This window comes from Schistocerca piceifrons, chromosome 2, assembly GCF_021461385.2.
Source record: "Schistocerca piceifrons isolate TAMUIC-IGC-003096 chromosome 2, iqSchPice1.1, whole genome shotgun sequence".
Classification (NCBI taxonomy): Eukaryota; Metazoa; Arthropoda; class Insecta; order Orthoptera; family Acrididae; genus Schistocerca; species Schistocerca piceifrons.
The window spans coordinates 995,241,497-995,259,218 of record NC_060139.1 but is presented as its reverse complement, the minus strand read 5'-3'; positions in this window follow the sequence as shown (position 1 = coordinate 995,259,218).

Here is a 17,722-nt window from a genome sequence, read left to right as displayed (position 1 = left end):
AATTATATTTATGTGACTACTTATTGATGATTATCATATTTTTTCTTGGCAAGTGCCCGGCAAGGTAAGGTTAGCAGGTCGCTCTTCTTGTCGTTACATATCAGACTGTGCACATTTTTTTCAGAGAAACTTACGTATCTCATGAATAATTATGCAAATTTTATCTAGTGACATATTAATTTTATTAAATTCTCTCTATATTAAAGTCTTTAATTCTCGCCTCTACTAACTACACAACATACAAGGTGAACTCAAAGAAGGTCACAATTCTTGTCATAATTTTTTTTTTATGTATGTACGATTGTTTTCATATGTACAGTGAAATAATTAAGATATAACACACACCAGTTGACTTTGACATTTTTGCCCTATGATATCTCAAGATCGTGACTGTTTTGCATTTTTTGCTGCTGCATTGTGATATTCTGTGTACATTTTTGCATTAGAACACTGTCTATTTTTTTTCATATTACGTTTTCTGTCATAGTATGCTGTATGCTTAATTATGTTATCATAAACCAGTCATTATTTAGTGAGTATATGATGTAAATGCAAGACATTAATGTTTGTTCATCAATTTCAGAAAGAAATGATGTGTAAAAGAAATAAATTAAACAGAAATGGGAATTTCATCTTCGGAATGAACGAAAGAAGATGCAAACCTCGTGATGAAGAGTAAATGGATCAGGATTAACAAGCATTAACAAGAATATACTATACACATCGTAGAATAGCAGTCTTAACTAATTTTTTCTTTCAGAATACAAGGCGATTGATGCAAGCTGTCAGACAGAACTACACATTTTAGTTTTAGTGATGAAATATGCTACAGATAAGGAATAGTTATGTAATGAGTAATGAAGTGATTTTTTGCAGATGATAATGAATGCTGATGAATAATGATGAAGAATATGCTACTATGGATAATGAAGTTATTCTTTACAGGTGGTGATAATAATGGAGTTATGATAATGAAGTGATGGATAATGAAGTTTTTCTTTGCAGATGAAAATGATGATGAAGTTTATATATTTGCTGTTAGTTAAGAGATGCTATGTAGTTATTTAAGTATTTGTTGCAGTTCGCTTTGACAGTATGTTTTATATCCTATAGTATAATGACTGAAGGTTTTGGAAAGGACAGTTATGGAACACATTTTTATACACATTTCACTACCTGTTAATTCGAAATTCACTACTTTTCAGCATAAAATGCGTTTCTTCTTTCAGCTTAATAATCCATTTTTTTAATATATTTTTGTAGGAGAAATTATTTATGAAATTAATGTGCTATAAGCAGTTGTACATTAAATCTATATCATTTATGAATGTGATTACATATACTCTACTTGTTTCATAATCCTGCAACAGCGGACTCATGACGAATGACGTTACACATTTTCATTTACAGCAACAACCCAGAAACAATTTTTTTTCTTGCTTTCCCCTATAATTACCCAAAGCAAAGCATTGCTAACCAAAAATGTATTACCAGTCCCAAATAATGATACCAGTTTAAGAGAGCTCTGAGTAATGCTGATCAGCTATGAATAATATGTCACTTGGATAATGAATGCTTTGTAACTAGGAAATGAATGCTTCTAATTATGCCTTGTAACAAGGAAATGAATGCTACTGATTATGCTTTGTAACTGGGAAAAGAATGCTACTGATACTGTATTGAGATGATTACTGTATTTAAATGACCAATGATTAATTAATATTGCTTTGTAACTAGGAAATGAATGCTACTAATTATGCTTTGTAACAAGGAAATGAATGCTACTGATTATGCTTTTTAACTGGGAAAAGAATGCTACTGATTACTGTATTGAGATGATTACTGTATTTAAATGACCAATGATTAATAATGCTTTGTAACTAGGAAATGAATGCTACTAATTATGCTTTGTAACAAGGAAATGAATGCTACTGATTATGCTTTGTAACTGGGAAAAGAACGCTACTGATTACGGTATTGAAATGACCAATGACAATGTTGTCTGTAAATCAATTAATGAACATTTTTCTGTAATACTACATACATGGTACAGAAATGTTCAATAACTGGGCTATGAATGCCGCAAACTACTAATGTAATTCTCAGTGAAGACTAGTATGTGACTTAATGTCCTTCACCTTCTGACCTAACTACCCTGAATTACTGCAATATCCATTTGTCCTGTATATCCTCTTGATCATGGAGCACTATATTTGGTTTTTGCACTAATTCTACGTTGGTGTGCCTTGCAAGAGCGTGGTGTTGACACGACATGCTGTCCACCACCGTGAGCGATGGAGACGTTATTATGGTCGCACTGTTTGGTGTACCTGATGTACTACCAAAATGATAACATGGAATATTACTACGACATTTCAGTGTCTTGGGTACGCTGATAAATACTTCTGGGAAAAGAACTTCAGATTATCTGACTTGGTGTTGTACTTCTGTGGAAAGATATGGACTTTCAGTGGAGCTGCGTGCAACCTAAAGTGCTACAACCATGATGCAATCCTTCCCTTTCCTATCCTAATTCTTGTAACATAGTGAAAATCATTTTTTGCTAACATCATTTGTATTCATGGCCTATACATTTTTATTCTGAATTTCAGTGCCTGTGCACTTTTGTCATTTTCTAACATGATTACTACTCATTGTATGTACATTTTGATTTGCTCATATATTCTGAACTACAGTGCATGTGCACTTATGTCACTTGTCAACATGATTTTTTGCCATTACGTTTATTTGTTGTGAAAATGCTAAAGAGTTTTTCAGTGCATGTGCACTTATGTCATTTGTTAATATGTTTGTACTCACATTTTGTTATTGTCTAATATGTTTTATACTCGGTGCATGTGCACCACACATACTTCATGTTCTACATCTGAATATTCTGTGATTGTAAAGTTAATTAGTCAGGAAAAAATTTGTTGCTCATGGCAAGTCCAAATGGCTCACCACCGCTGCCAAATTTTTGCCCCCCCCCCCCCCCCCCAGTGGAGGGTTATGAAACACGTATGTATTCAGTAGCAGCGATGGCGAGGCATGACAGAATCTCTGACCAGAGAGTTACTTATCGTTGCTAGTCTGCGCTTGACCGCGCGAGAGTTCAGTTCAGTTGCGAGTAAGATATAGTACGTTGCGAGTCGGAAGCAGTTGCGAGTATGAAGTTGCGAGGTGTACTCAGTCGGAGTTGTGTGTGAGGAGTCGGCGGGCGTCGACATGGGTCTCTGGTCAAGGTTCGGGACGAGGTATATTGTTAAATAAGGTAATGAAGCAGCATTGCGCACATCTGATAGTGTAATGTATGTTAATTGTAATTAATTTGTTCAAGAAATGCCCCAACCTGACAGGTTCCACAAAGGCTACAGCCAACAAACTAAATACGGCACGAGTTTATGAACTATGCTGTGAGTGCGGAGCAGCCTATATAGAGGAGACAGGGAGACCAGTTACCACACGAGTAGCAGAACATGAATGCTATGTGCGATTAGCACAGCATAACAAAGCAGCGACAACAGAACATCACCGTAACTGAACAGCCTGTCCCAGGAAGCCCGTGTGCTGGCAAAAAGAGTCGTGGACACGGCAACACAAAGAGAGGCTATCGAAATTATTAAACAACCTGTAATCATCAATAGAGAGGACGGCTACAAATTTCTGGCATCCTGGCTCCCAACTGTCCCGTTCCAAATAGCCACGAACAGTCGTGGGGCAGAAGCCTCACCGGGCACGGACGCAACATCGTAAACAAATAGCTGTAGAATGACTGTCAGTGCCTTTCCACCCACGTCAGGATGGAAATACGCCCAGCCACGCTGCGTAGCCGTAGGCTTAGAACTACCTAAACCTAACTAATCTAAGGACATCGCACACATTCGTGCCCGAGGCAGGATTCGAACTTGCGACCGTAGCAGCAGGGCGGTTCCCGACTGGGGCGCCTAGAACCGCTCGTCCACAGCGGCCGGCCTCCAAGGCAATCAAAGACCCCACAGCTATAACGGATGCTTGTGGTTTCGTTGCGTTACAACATACGAAATAAGTTTGATCTGTCCCTCTCTTTATGCACTTTTTATCTCACCAGACTAACACCTATTCTGTAACAATGCATTGCTGTGTTATTCTAGTTTTGCGAAAAATAGCTCCGGTTCGTAGACATTTCTCGCTCTGTCCGGTAGTGTCAGTATAACACTTCTCTTTTTTGTGTGTGGTGGTTTGAATCCGGTGTTGGTAACGGTCCCTGTGGCTTCCTTGAAGACTAGTGTGTCAAGGAAATTTAATCTGGCGTCTACCTCCTCCCTCGTCGTCTTCAGATTCGTGTCATTTGAATGTACATTTTTGTTATTGTTGCCTGTTCCTAATACTTGCTGTTCGTATAATTCCATTCAGTAATTTGCTATCAATAGGCTTAAGGGTTCTTCATAGCCACACCATCAGTCTTCTCATAAAATTTGTCGTTCCCTTTGAAGTACATGGTCGCGTAGGATTAGCTGCTTTTACGAAGGGCGGGTATGTGTGGAATTCCCTGTGAGTGTGGCCAAGGGTACAAAGGTCAAACAACATGTACTGTACATGATCGTTGCGTTGAACACCAGCGACACATCCACCTTGTACAGCAGAATAAATCTGCTGCGGCTGAACACTGTATTTCCACTGGTTATTCCCTGAATTACGGGAAAACTTAAGATACTGACCGCAGTCTCATCCTACTGTGATTCAGCGGTTTAGAACTAAAAGAATCATGGAAGCCCCTCATTTCAGGTCTGCGCTCTCAAAGGAGATCCTGTTCCAAGTCTTCACTGCTTGGAATTGCAACATATGCCATCCATAAGAACCAACCACATACTTTGTAAACACTGTGGATTCGCTGATTTTGTGTTTCCTTTGCTTTTCTCTTAGAAACATTCAGTTTTATCTACGACTGATCCTCTAGTTACCGGAAGTTTTATCTTTAACTCACACGCATTTGCTCCAAGTGTAAAGCGATTTAAAAATCTGGCAAGCGTCTCACCTTTAGAATGGATGAAAGGCTGTCAGCCGAAATATCAGATGCACGCCCGAAAAATGATGGGCTATTTAAATAATTCTGCTAAATCGACAGGAAAAATCCGATTTGTAGTTGTGGAATACACAAAAACTTCTTATGACCTCATGGTCTGACATTGAACAAAACAACGTGTCTATAATAACAAAACGAAATTGCTGTGTTTTAGATAAAGCAATTCTTAGCACGGTATAAGAGGAATGGCTCAAATGGCTCTGAGCACTATGGGACTTAACATCTTTGGTCATCAGTCCCCTAGAACTTAGAGCTACTTAAACCTAACTAACCTACGGACATCACACACATCCATGGGCGCCTAGAACCGCGAGATCACCGCGGCCGGCGGTATAAGAGGATTTGAGGACGATCGGTGATAGTGAACTGTAATCATTAACACAGATTTGTGATTTTTACCACACAAAGTGACCCCCGAGCAGCAAAAAACAATCTAAGATGTAACTGAAACACGTGACGAAGAATAGTTTATTCCGAAAAGTATCGTCAGAGGTGATGAAATCCCGTTTTATCAGTCCCATCTCAGATGAAAGCGATAATCAATGGAACGGTTTTCACAAACTTCGCTTTGAGTAGCCGCGGCTCATAATAATGTCTATCAACAATAATCGCGGGATCCAATAGGTATTCCGCTTCTACAAGCCGAAATTTTAGCACACAATACCACAATATAGTTTAGTATGAGCTGACACAACTTGTCCATCGTGTTCAGCAAAAGTTCTATGTGAATTGAGCGTGGCGTCCGCCGTAAGCCAAAGTGAGCCCACATGTTGCGAGGACTATGCGAAACGTAAATTTTCAAATTGGCTTGTTACAATAAACTGTCTGGTTATTTAGTGCTTAAAACTAAAAGACCTCTGAATACAAGGATACTGACGAGGATACAATGTTTTCCAGACTATCAACTCACAAATGTTGCAGTGTGCATCTCCACTTATTATGTAGTGGTGTAAACCTTCCTTCCCTTAGATGTCTCGCCAGACATACTGGAGTATGTTAATAAATCTATAAGCAGAGTTGCAGGCTAAATTTGCTCCCTGAAGATCTCGTACCCCATTGATGATATCCAGAGAAAACGTGGTTCATGACTCTACCGTCTTCTATATGAACACCTGGTGCGGCGGCGCGGTTCTTTCCGTCCCTTTACGACGGACCTGCACCTACCTGTGAACATTGTCTCAGCAGATCATCAGTAGGAAAGCCGAGTGAAACCTACTGTACTTCGACGTGAGCCAGGCTGCAATTAAAGTCACTAATCTACGTTTCGGGAGAAACACGAAATGAAAGATTGGAAATTTTGTCCTCAATTCATATATACTCTGAAACTTAGGTGAACAAGTATCACTGCCAAGCCCGTGCTAGCCTCAACACAGTCACTCACAATCCGTTTCACTCACGTTAGGAAGTTTATGGTGTTGCATTTCCTGAAAACGTAATAGCTACAAAAGTACTGATTGTTTTTGATTGAGAATGCTCGCCAAATATTAAGTCTGTCGGTACCGACCTGCTCAATACGCCACGCGGAATATATGTCTTATCTCGCCACAAAATTCAATTAAAAATTCCGAAATTTCTACACACACATCGGAATAATTATGCCGTCACTTTCCAACACTTTTGATGTATGAAACACTGCTAGATCCGGCAACTTATCATTTCCATCGGAACTACTACTGCACACGTCCGATCTCTTTCATGGCTAGGCTTTGACTCTTCTCTAGAATACTCTAAGTCTTCTCTACCAGCAGAAAAAGGCGCGCGAAGAATATTGCTTTACCATTGGTCAGTTTACTTAACAGCCAATAGCAAAACAACATTCTCCCACGTCAGTCCGCGCTTTTCATCCACAACCAATCACAAAACAGTAAACATCAAAATGGCTCTGAGCACTATGGGACTTAACATCTATGCTCATCAGTCCCCTAGAACTTAGAACTACTTAAACCTAACTAACCTAAGGACAGCACACAACACCCAGTCATCACGAGGCAGTGATAATCCCTGACCCCGCCGGGAATCGAACCTGGGAACCCGGGCGTGGGAAGCGAGAACGCTACGACTGCACTTTTTACCGTCGTAATTATCTAATATGCTGAAGTTTTGTTTATGCATAAAGTTATTTACTATTGTTATTTATACCTGAATTAACTTTCCCTTTACCATAAACTTACTTTACAAATCTATTCCACAAAAATCCCCTTTTTCCATACCCATACTTCTTCGAAATGTTTCCACACTAAATCTTGCTACATAACTCATTAAACAATTATCTTCATATTAACCTTAAACCACACTCAAGCATTATTCACACTGCTAAAACACATTTATAACATTTTACATACACAAAAAGAAATAATAACACTTAATGAAAATACTAGAACAGTTTATGAAAGACATTCAATTACTATAGTGCACTCTAGTGGTCACAATCGAAACTAAAATCACAGTCCCCCTATCCAATATTGTCCTCTATCGGCTGATACATAAACTACGTGCGCGTCCAGTTTCGCGTCACCATCTGTCACTATCCAGCTCTGAGACGCATCTCCCACTTAACTGCCTCCAAGTCAGGAACGTTATACGGCGCTACGCCTCACTGGCTGTCAGTAACAAACCAGGTTCGACGTTTCAGGGAATACAAAAATGAACAACTTCTGGCTTTTCGAATCTATCGCTATTTGCATTAATTTATTTATTTTCTTTGATGTACCTCAGCCTTTTCGTTTATTTACTGAAATGAAGGTCAGTGATTGACAACACGTTATGACATACGTGTTGCTCAGGCACAGATACCATGACCACTGACGGTATTAAATGGTTTAAATGCTTCTGAGCACTATGAGACTTAAGGGGCTCCGGAACGCCCTATACTTGCAATGTTAAAATAACGCTTATAAATTACATCTTTCCTCACAAAGTATTTGAGGTAGGAAGTTGAACTTTTTACAGATTATTTATTGGAATATGGGCTACAACTTAACACAGGGATTTTACAAAATTTTAGTTCAGTTATTAAAGATGATTTTTTTCAATTGTAATGAAGATTCACAACATTTTTTTGCAATTTTTTATTTATATATTCAAAAATATACAGTTTTTTGGAAAAAGGCTGTGTTAAATTATGCAGAAGGTATTGTGTAACATTTACTGAAAGTTTGAAACAAATATGTTTGGAAGATCCTTAGAAAACATGTAATTAGTATGAGAAAATAAAAGTTTTGGGAATCGAGCGACAAAGATTGGATTAACTTTTTAGTGCATTCCAGGTCCATAGGATGGATTACCTTCATCCTCTGCAAACTCCTCCTCCAGCTTCCTCTTGTTCCTCCTCCTGTTTACTCTTGCTTGTATTTCTAGACTCTTTACAGCCCTATCTGCAGCCCGAAGGCGTTCCTTGTCTAAAGCAAGCATCGCTCGTACCATGTTAGAACCTATCTTCATTCCCATATTTCTAAATACCTTGCACCTTACAATGTTGCCATCATTGAAAGTCGCAACAGCATCATACACACCAAAGTGAAGTGTTTCTATTCCAACAAATACAGTCTTGGGGATTCTCGACCATATAACACTATTTACACTTTCATTGGGGTTTTGAGTTTTTCCATGAATACACTTTTTCAACAGTTCAGATGCTGCTAAGTCTCTGTAAATAGGTTATATCACCTCCATTATTGCATGAGGCAGACTATGCTTATGAGTGTACACTTCACCAGTTAGCAATCCTTTGTTATATTTACACCAACTGTCTTCTTCTTTGGGGCACAAACTATGTTGGGGATTTTCATCGGTTGAAGAAGTATGAAAAAAAAGAGCCCAAACAGCTTTCTTCATTTCGTCGACACTTTGTGTATTTTGCCTAATAGCCATTCCATAATAGTTCTGTATTTTGTCAATTACACTGTCAGTTAACCTTCCCTTCCCGTCCAACCCTTTACCATCACTGAGTTTTTGTTTTTTGTACGAAGCTTTCAGTCGTCGAAGTCTTGTTCCCATTCGCTTCTGTACGTGTCCAATACACTCAAATTTCTGCACTACAACATCATCACCATAGGGCTTCAGCCCTTGAACATGTTTGAAACTTTTAGAATCACCGTCACCAAGGTAATTAACATATCGCACTTTATCACACGCCTCAGAACGCTGGAATATACTGGCAACACCAGCCACTTCCATTCCTCCACTACTGCCACTATAGTTAGCTTTGCAATTATTTTCATGTGTACGTTTATATTTTTGTGGACATCTACAATACTTTGATATTACTGCTACATCTAAAACTTTCCCTGTATACATACTGGTGGCAGATACTACACCATGAAGAGATGTGTGTCCCCGTTTATGCCAGGTACCATCGAACGCTGCAGTCAAATCTCTGTTACCATTATTTTCCATTACTGCCTCTTCCACAGCGTTCTTCATAGATTCTATACAGACATCTTCTACTTTAGACCCTATTGATTTATTATAAGTCGTAAACTTGGTTGGGGGATTTGGAAGATTCATGATGCCACAGAAAATTGCACCTGCAGTAGCACCCTTACCAACTGAACGCAAGGAATAAACAAATCTAATGTTGTGTTCGTAGATTTTGCTACCATTTTCTTCAGTTGCAGTTACTGCAACACTGTTCCAAAAGGTGGTCATGTATGAACACTTATCACATTTCAGTTCTATTTCACTAGCAAGTCCTACGTGCTTTATTATGGAGAGTTCCAGACCAACTTCACTACAATGAATACATCTTACACAGTTTGAAAAAATTCCTTTGAGAACCGACATATCAATATTTCATTCACATCCGATTCGCCCATAAAACAATCATAGTTTTCACTCATTGAACCAAGCTTCTTCTGTGAAGTATTTTCTTTCCCACTTTGACTGCTATGGGCAGGAGTACTTGAGAAGTTAGGTTCACTCACTTGGTTATCGTCTTTATTGTTTACAGTAATAACACATACCTTTGGCTTTCCAACATTTCTCCTTTTCTTAAAAGCCTTCAGAGGATTTCTAATAACTTTACTTTTACTCATTATTATACTTCAACAAAACAGAGACTCAAGAAACACAATTAATTACGAATATTTTCGAGATAACGACAGAGTAAATAAACATGAAACAATCGACAATCACACCAGCGATATATATTGAACCATCACAGGTTAGCCACAACACATACTTTATCTCACATCACTAAAATGTACCTGATGAACACGGACGTTAATAATAACACCATTTGACAGCAGTTTAACAGCGACACAGTGGGTCACGCCCATGTAGAACACATTTCAAAAAAAATTTAAAAATAGTTGTAGTCTTCGGAATTGAATAAATTATATATCTATTAAAAGGTAATAGTCTGCAGATTCAGAAAACGTAAAAAAGTAAAAATTGAACTTTTCATGATTTTGAGCCTTTCCGGAGCCCCTTAACATCTGAGGTCATCAGTCCCCTAGAACTTAGAACTACTTAAACCTAACTAACCGAAGGGCACCAAACACATCCATGCCCGAGGCCGGATTCGAACCTGCGACCGTAGCAGCAGCGGGGTTCCGGACTGAAGCGCCTAGAACCGCTCGGCCGCAGCGGCCGGCACTGACGGTATTACTAACGAGTTGAACGAAACACAAATATTGATGAAAGTCTGGGTCTTACCTTTTAGTTAGGCAGTTCTTTAATTAGATTTCTGGGTGACGAATTTGTAAATTTACTATAAAAGGATCTCATTGTGTAACCCTTGTTATCTGTAAAGCATTTCGGAAGTTCATCCATTTCATTCGACAGGCGAGACAAGCGAAATGTACTGCATTAACAATTAAAGATAGCAAGATGTTACCTACGAACTCTCTCTTCATGTATAATTAACAAATTTTACACCAAGTTGCATGTGACGAAACATGCACATTCTCTGATGTCGAACTACTAGAAAACTGTAATGTACTCTGGAAAGGTCAACGAAAACAGTACATTGCTTTGCTAGCGTTTGTTTATTTTATGATTTTCATCTCTCGTGTAAATCGCTTTACAGCAGTATTATGCGTGTGAAGGTGAAATTACTGGGTAAAATGCGCACCAAGAACAGACAAAGAACTAAGAAAATACATAGTGTCTGAGAGTTACTAGTACCACGATTGAGGAATGTACATTGGCCATTTGCTTATCTGCTACCGCCCGTCCTTCATTTATCCATGTCTGCCACACACACGCACACACATGCGCGCACGATACAGAGCTACAGATGGAAACAGCTACACCGGCGGAGACCACTGATTACACTGGATCAATGCTACGTAAACTAATAACCGTGATAAGCTAATGACAGGATTCACGTCGAGAAAATGTTTCTAGCGCACGCGATGTGGTGCTTGGCGATTGTCATTTCTGTGACTCTCGTATACCTGCGGTGGCGTCATTCCATCATGACATACGCTTGTATCACATTGAGTTATTAGCGAAGAACTGCAGGAACTTGCTCCTTCAAGTGAATGAATTTGTCGCTGCTCTAGAAAATGAGTGAGATGGTACTACAGGTAACGTTACATGACTAGCAGTTGGAAAGAATGAGGTCAAATTCCAATCAATATTTAATGTTTCTCGAAGGGTCGTTAAGGCGAATATTGGCACGATTCACGTAAGGAAATGACCAACTTCCTACCAGTTGCTTCTCCAGGGGCTGTTCACCCTCTGTAATGACTTCACTCACCGAGATGGAAATCTAATAACATCACCCAGATTCAGGTTTTCGATTATTTACGTAATGTAATGAATGTAAGATGGTTACTTTCAAGAGACACGGACGTTTGCACTCCCCACCTTTCCTAATTCGAGCTCGTGCTACCTCTCAAGCTACCTTTACGTCGATGACCTTCCTTTTTCGCTGTAGTTACTGTGTTGTCTACGACATATTAAATTCTATTATTCCTTCCTCTCATCATTCCTTCTTCTGTGAGCAGTAAAGTGTATAGAATGCAGCAGATTTTGTGTTTTACGGAAGGTTATGCATGGATATTATTTTACGAGTCTTACTTGAAAAGAAATCAGAATATGCTCAGGATGTGACATGCTTTTGATAGACTTTAAGAAAGTGCATTACAGTAACTATCCTCTTGGAAGAACATCCGCAACTGAGCATTATAGCAGAGGTTGAAAACCTGTTTCAGTTGTTAATTACTTTATTTTCACACGACCGGTTTCGGACTCTTATATGTCCATCCTCATGTTCTGGGCTCATAGGCAGCACACCGCGACTGGTACAAGCGGCGCTCGGTGACCACAGCACAGATACGACACCAGAGGATGGGCTTTAACAGTCCGAAACCGGTCGTGTGAAAATAAAGTAATTTACAACCGAAGCAGTATTTTCAACCTCTGCTGAAACACTTTATATTATTAACAGAAACTTATCTACACAAAACAACAAAAAGTTTTTCATCACCCCGGTTCCCAGAGCTCTTGAAGGTTAACATTGACTGCCGGCCGGTGTGACTGAGCGGTTCTAGGCGCTACAGTCTAGAACCACGTGACCTCTACGGTCGCAGGTTCGAATCCTGCCTCGGGCATGGCTGTGTATGTTGTCCGTAGGTTAGTTAGGTTTAAGTAGTTCTAAGTTCTAGGGGACTGATGACCTCAGAAGTTAAGTCCCATAGTGCTAAGAGCCATTTGAACCATGTTTTTGAGGTTGGAAACACGAACCTCTGCATTTGTAGTCTAACACCCAATTAGCCACCGAGCCACAACACTGAATACACTCATCACGCACTACTTTTTACTGTGTTTGAGTACTTTATCTTTTTCTTCCGTTGCAATATCTGTACAGCGTGTCCCAGGAGGAATGGTCAGTATTCAGGGATGTGATAGTAACGATCATTCGAAGCACAAAATCATAGTAAAGATGGGTTCTAAAATGCACAACTTAAGAGCTATGAGAATTTGTTTATCTTCGCTACTGTGAAACTTATCTCTTCCACTTAACAACTGTAAACAGCTCTTAAAGAACGCATTTTACAGCCCATTTGTTCTAGGAATTTTTTTCTTCTTGTTTTTGTCCATACTACCTCCTCCCAACTATGGAGAGCAAAGGGAAGACGATGAAGTTTTCACAACTCTGAAAGTATGCATTTTAGATCCCATGTTTACTAGACTTGTTTCCTTCGAATGTTCGTTCCTGTAATATCACTGAATATTAACCATTCCTCCTGAGACACCCTGTGCGGAACAAACGCAATATAAAATAGCGGCGCAGTTAAAACACACACGCACACAAGGACCCGTGCTGTAATATGAATATCTTCGTCCACAGTGCACCTACAACGTAATTTTCTGAACGTCGTTTTCCGTGTGCTCCGCAATCGACATTCTCCAATTTCACTGTTGGGTCAGGACAAACAACTGCCCCACGGTAAAGCTGTTTCTGTTATTTAACGTCCGCATGATGAAGGGAAAAAAATTAAAATAAATTTATAACTGAAACGATACAATAAAATTTTCTGCAATTCGATACAACTGCGTCGTTGAACTGAATTTGCCGGACGTGTACTAGCGAGTTGTGTGTGTGTGTGTGTGTGTGTGTGTGTGTGTGCGTGCGAGCAGCGAGGACAGCGAACTTCCGCGGCGCACCCCGCCACGCACTCGCAGCTGCAGCAGACGTAAAGTAATCGAGAAAGGCCAAGTAAACACGCCGGTGCGAGAGCGAGACCCACCTGCTTTAATATCCTAAATGTGGAGGCCCAGCGAAAGCAGCAGCGATACTGCTAGCGGAGCCGCACAAAACAGGCACGCAGCAAAGAGCCACGCTTTTGCGCTCACGCATGCAGTAATGGGAGGGGAAGGTGTGGGGAAACGAAGCAGCTTGGTCTGCAGGAAGACTCGCGACTCCAGAGGGCGCGGCTGAATGCGAGTGGGCGTCCCCCGTGAGATCTCCAGAGCAGCCCTCGCTCGGTGGTCTGTTCGGCCATTACAGATCGCTATCTGGTCGCACGTGCCCAGCGCTACGTTAATATCATCGCATATTACGGATGCCTCGGGCGCCGAGGGGTCCGAGTTGCATCGGTATGTTTCGATTACCGAAACGCTCTTGAGCAGCTGAATGAGAGACAAGTACTCTTTAGTTAGCAGCAACAGCTTGCGCCATGAGGTTTGAGGCGGTGCGCCATGAGATGAATTGCACGAGACACCGGTAACAGCAGCGACCCACCAAACTGAGATATCACCGTTGTAGCTTCGACTACACTGCAGAAAGTCAAAACAGATAAATAAATTACCTAATTTTAAAAATGCAACACGTTTAGGGCCCTTGAACCATTCCGTCTCCTTGAAAATTGTACAAACCGTCTTTTCGTTGTCTTCCTAAGGATTTTTTGCCTCTTGTTTACATCGATACGGCTTGAAACGTTTTTCTCATCTCAACATACTGTTTTATTACGCCAAGAATGTTTTACATATTCATTTCAACTCGGATATCACAAACAAACACTGGTAGCAGTTACTTCTGTAAAATATCTGGGAGTATGCGTGCGGAACGATTTGATGTGGAATAATCATATAAAATTAGTTGTTGGTAAGGCGGGTACCAGGTTGAGATTCATTGGGAGAGTCCTTAGAAAATGTAGTCCATCAACGAAGGAGGTGGCTTACAAAACACTCGTTCGACCTGTACTTGAGTATTGCTCATCAGTGTGGGATCCGTACCAGGTCGGTCTGACGGAGGAGATAGAGAAGATCCAAAGAAAAGCGGCGCGTTTCTTCACAGAGTTATTTGGTAAGCGTGATAGCGTTACGGAGATGTTTAGCAAACTCTAGTGGCGGAGTCTGCAAGAGAGGTGCTCTGCATCGCGGTGTAGCTTGCTGGCCAGGTTTCGAGAGGATGCGTTTCTGGATGAGGTATCGAATATATTGCTTCCCCCTGCTTATACCTGCCGAGGAGATCACGAATGTAAAATTAGAGAGATTAGAGCGCGACTGGAACCGGAAAGGGAGGTAATGACTGGCATGTGAAGTGCCTCCGCCACACATCGTTGAGTGTCTTGCGGAGTATAAATGTAGATGTAGATGTAGATTTCTCTTTTTATTCACCACGCTTATGCAGCCGCATATCCAATGAAATTCATTTCATATTCTTCTATTCTCTTTTCAGCTCTCATCTTAAGAGTCCAGTTTCCGCATCCGTAGAGCAGTACTGGTATAGTCACAATCTTATAAAACTTTGGTAGAGATCTGTGTGGAGCCGGCCCGTGTGGCCGAGCGGTTCTAGGCGCTACAGTGTGGACCAGCGCTACCGCTACGGTCGCAGGTTCGAATCCTGCCTCGGACATGGATGTGTGTGATGTCCTTAGGTTAGTTAGGTTTAAGTAGTTCTAAGTTCTAGGAGACTGATGACCTCAACAGTTAAGTCCCACAGTGCTCCGAGCCATTTGAACCAATCTGTGTGGACTATTTGTCTTAGTGTTCTGTGTAAAGTTCTGCAGAGACAGTTAAACAGACCCAACTCACTTCATATTTCATTGTTTGCCCTGTACGTAATACTGCAACCCCTAAATATTTCAATGGATTAACTTTTACTATGATCTGATAGTCAATTTTAGTCTAAATTCGCATGGGCTGGTGTCTTAAGAACGCCATACTTTGTCTCTCTGGTCAGATTGTATTCTTTGGCTATTTTATTTAAATTAAAGACAGCTTGTTGTGAGACTTTTGCATTCGGACTAACAATGACTTAGTCGTCAGATAAAAATTAGTGTACTACGATCCAAACTGTTAAATTTAAAATGTTTTATTGTTTGTACCGATGTTTTGGTTACATCGACGATACACACTGAAACACGTATGTAACGCAGCAGCGATGGCGAGGCATTGCAGCGTCTCTGACCAGAGGGCCTGCGCTTGACCGCGCGAGTGTTGCGAGCGGTTCGCAGTCTGTAGCTCGATTTAGTTACGAGCAGTCGGTCAGTAGTAGTCGTGCAGTGCAGTACGCTAATAGTCGTCATGCAGAGCGGTCGGTCAGTAGTAGCAGCCCAGTGCGGTTGTGTGATGTAGGCGGTCGGCAACACTGGTCAAGATGCTGAATGAGGTATACTGTTAATTAATATAATCATTAGATAATGTAAAAATTTATTTATTGTAATTATTCTCCAACAAGTGCCCCAATAATAATTTTTATTTCAAAAGCATTTTTTCAAAAATTTAATTTTTATTGAACTAAAGATTTCGTTGCACTTCCCATTTCATTCCACTTCTTTTGAAGAAAAATTTCAGTAATATCACAGAAAAAAGGAATATTATTATTTGCAATGCAGTTCCTCCAAGCCGTGCGCAAAAATAAGAGCAGAAATGACATCCAGTTATACTGAGGTAAGAATTTAATTCTGATTGTTTTGCACAGGGCCAAAGACCGATATTTCGGTTTAATTGAATTTTCTTATCACTGAATGGACTTTAATTTTTTTGTGAGGAATTTATATTTGAGTCAGATTGCTAATTTTATTTAATTGTCATTGTCAGTAGATTCCATTGTGGGAAAGTTACACTTAGCGCAATGTCCATTACCATTTCTATTAAGTATTGTTTTTCCTTTTAAATTACGGTGGGGAGGTTACAACACGTTAAAAAAGGTGGGTGAGAGGGGACGCCCTAGTCTGACTCCTTGGTTTGTTTCAGCCATGTTTTGTTTGCTGCCTGCCATTTTTATTTGTATTTTATTAATACATAAACTCTGAACATCTCTTATAAGATGAGATGGAATCGCTCTGTTTCTTAAAATTTCCCACAGTTTGTTTTTATTTAATGTATCAAACACCTTTGCACAGTCAATGAAGGCAAGAAAACTTGGTAGACTGAATCCACGGTGTTTTTCTGTTAGTTATGTTACGATGATGATACAGTCCGAACACGATCTGACTTTTCGAAACCTCTGTTGGGCATCAGATAATACAGTTTCAGCGATTTTAGATAGCCGTTTTGTTAAAATCCTAGCATACAATTTGTAACATTAATTTAGATACTTCTGTTTTCTTTCTTATAACTTGGGCGTATCTGGGCTGTATTCCATTCTTCAGGTATGTAACCACTTTACAAGCACATATGAAATAGAATATTCGTATTTTTGCAATATTTGGAGCATATTTTATCATTTCTGTTTTGCTTTTGTCACATTCTGGAATCTTCCTGTTCTTGCTAGACTTAATTGCATCCTGTTGTTGTTGGAGTATATAACAAATTTAGATCAAATGAAACACACATGTCACAGTAAATGGGACAGAAACAATTCCACCAATATGCAGTGTAACCCTCTCGGGCGCCAACACATGAACAATACATGAACAGAATGGTGTGCTGCGATAGATTGTCACAAGCACCTTGCGCCTTTCTTTCTACACTCCTGGAAATTGGAATAAGAACACCGTTAATTCATTGTCCCAGGAAGGGGAAACTTTATTGACACATTCCTGGGGTCAGATACATCACATGATCACACTGACAGAACCACAGGCACATAGACACAGGCAACAGAGCATGCACAATGTCGGCACTAGTACAGTGTATATCCACCTTTTGCAGCAATGCAGGCTGCTATTCTCCCATGGAGACGATCGTAGAGATGCTGGATGTAGTCCTGTGGAACGGCTTGCCATGCCATTTCCACCTGGCGCCTCAGTTGGACCAGCG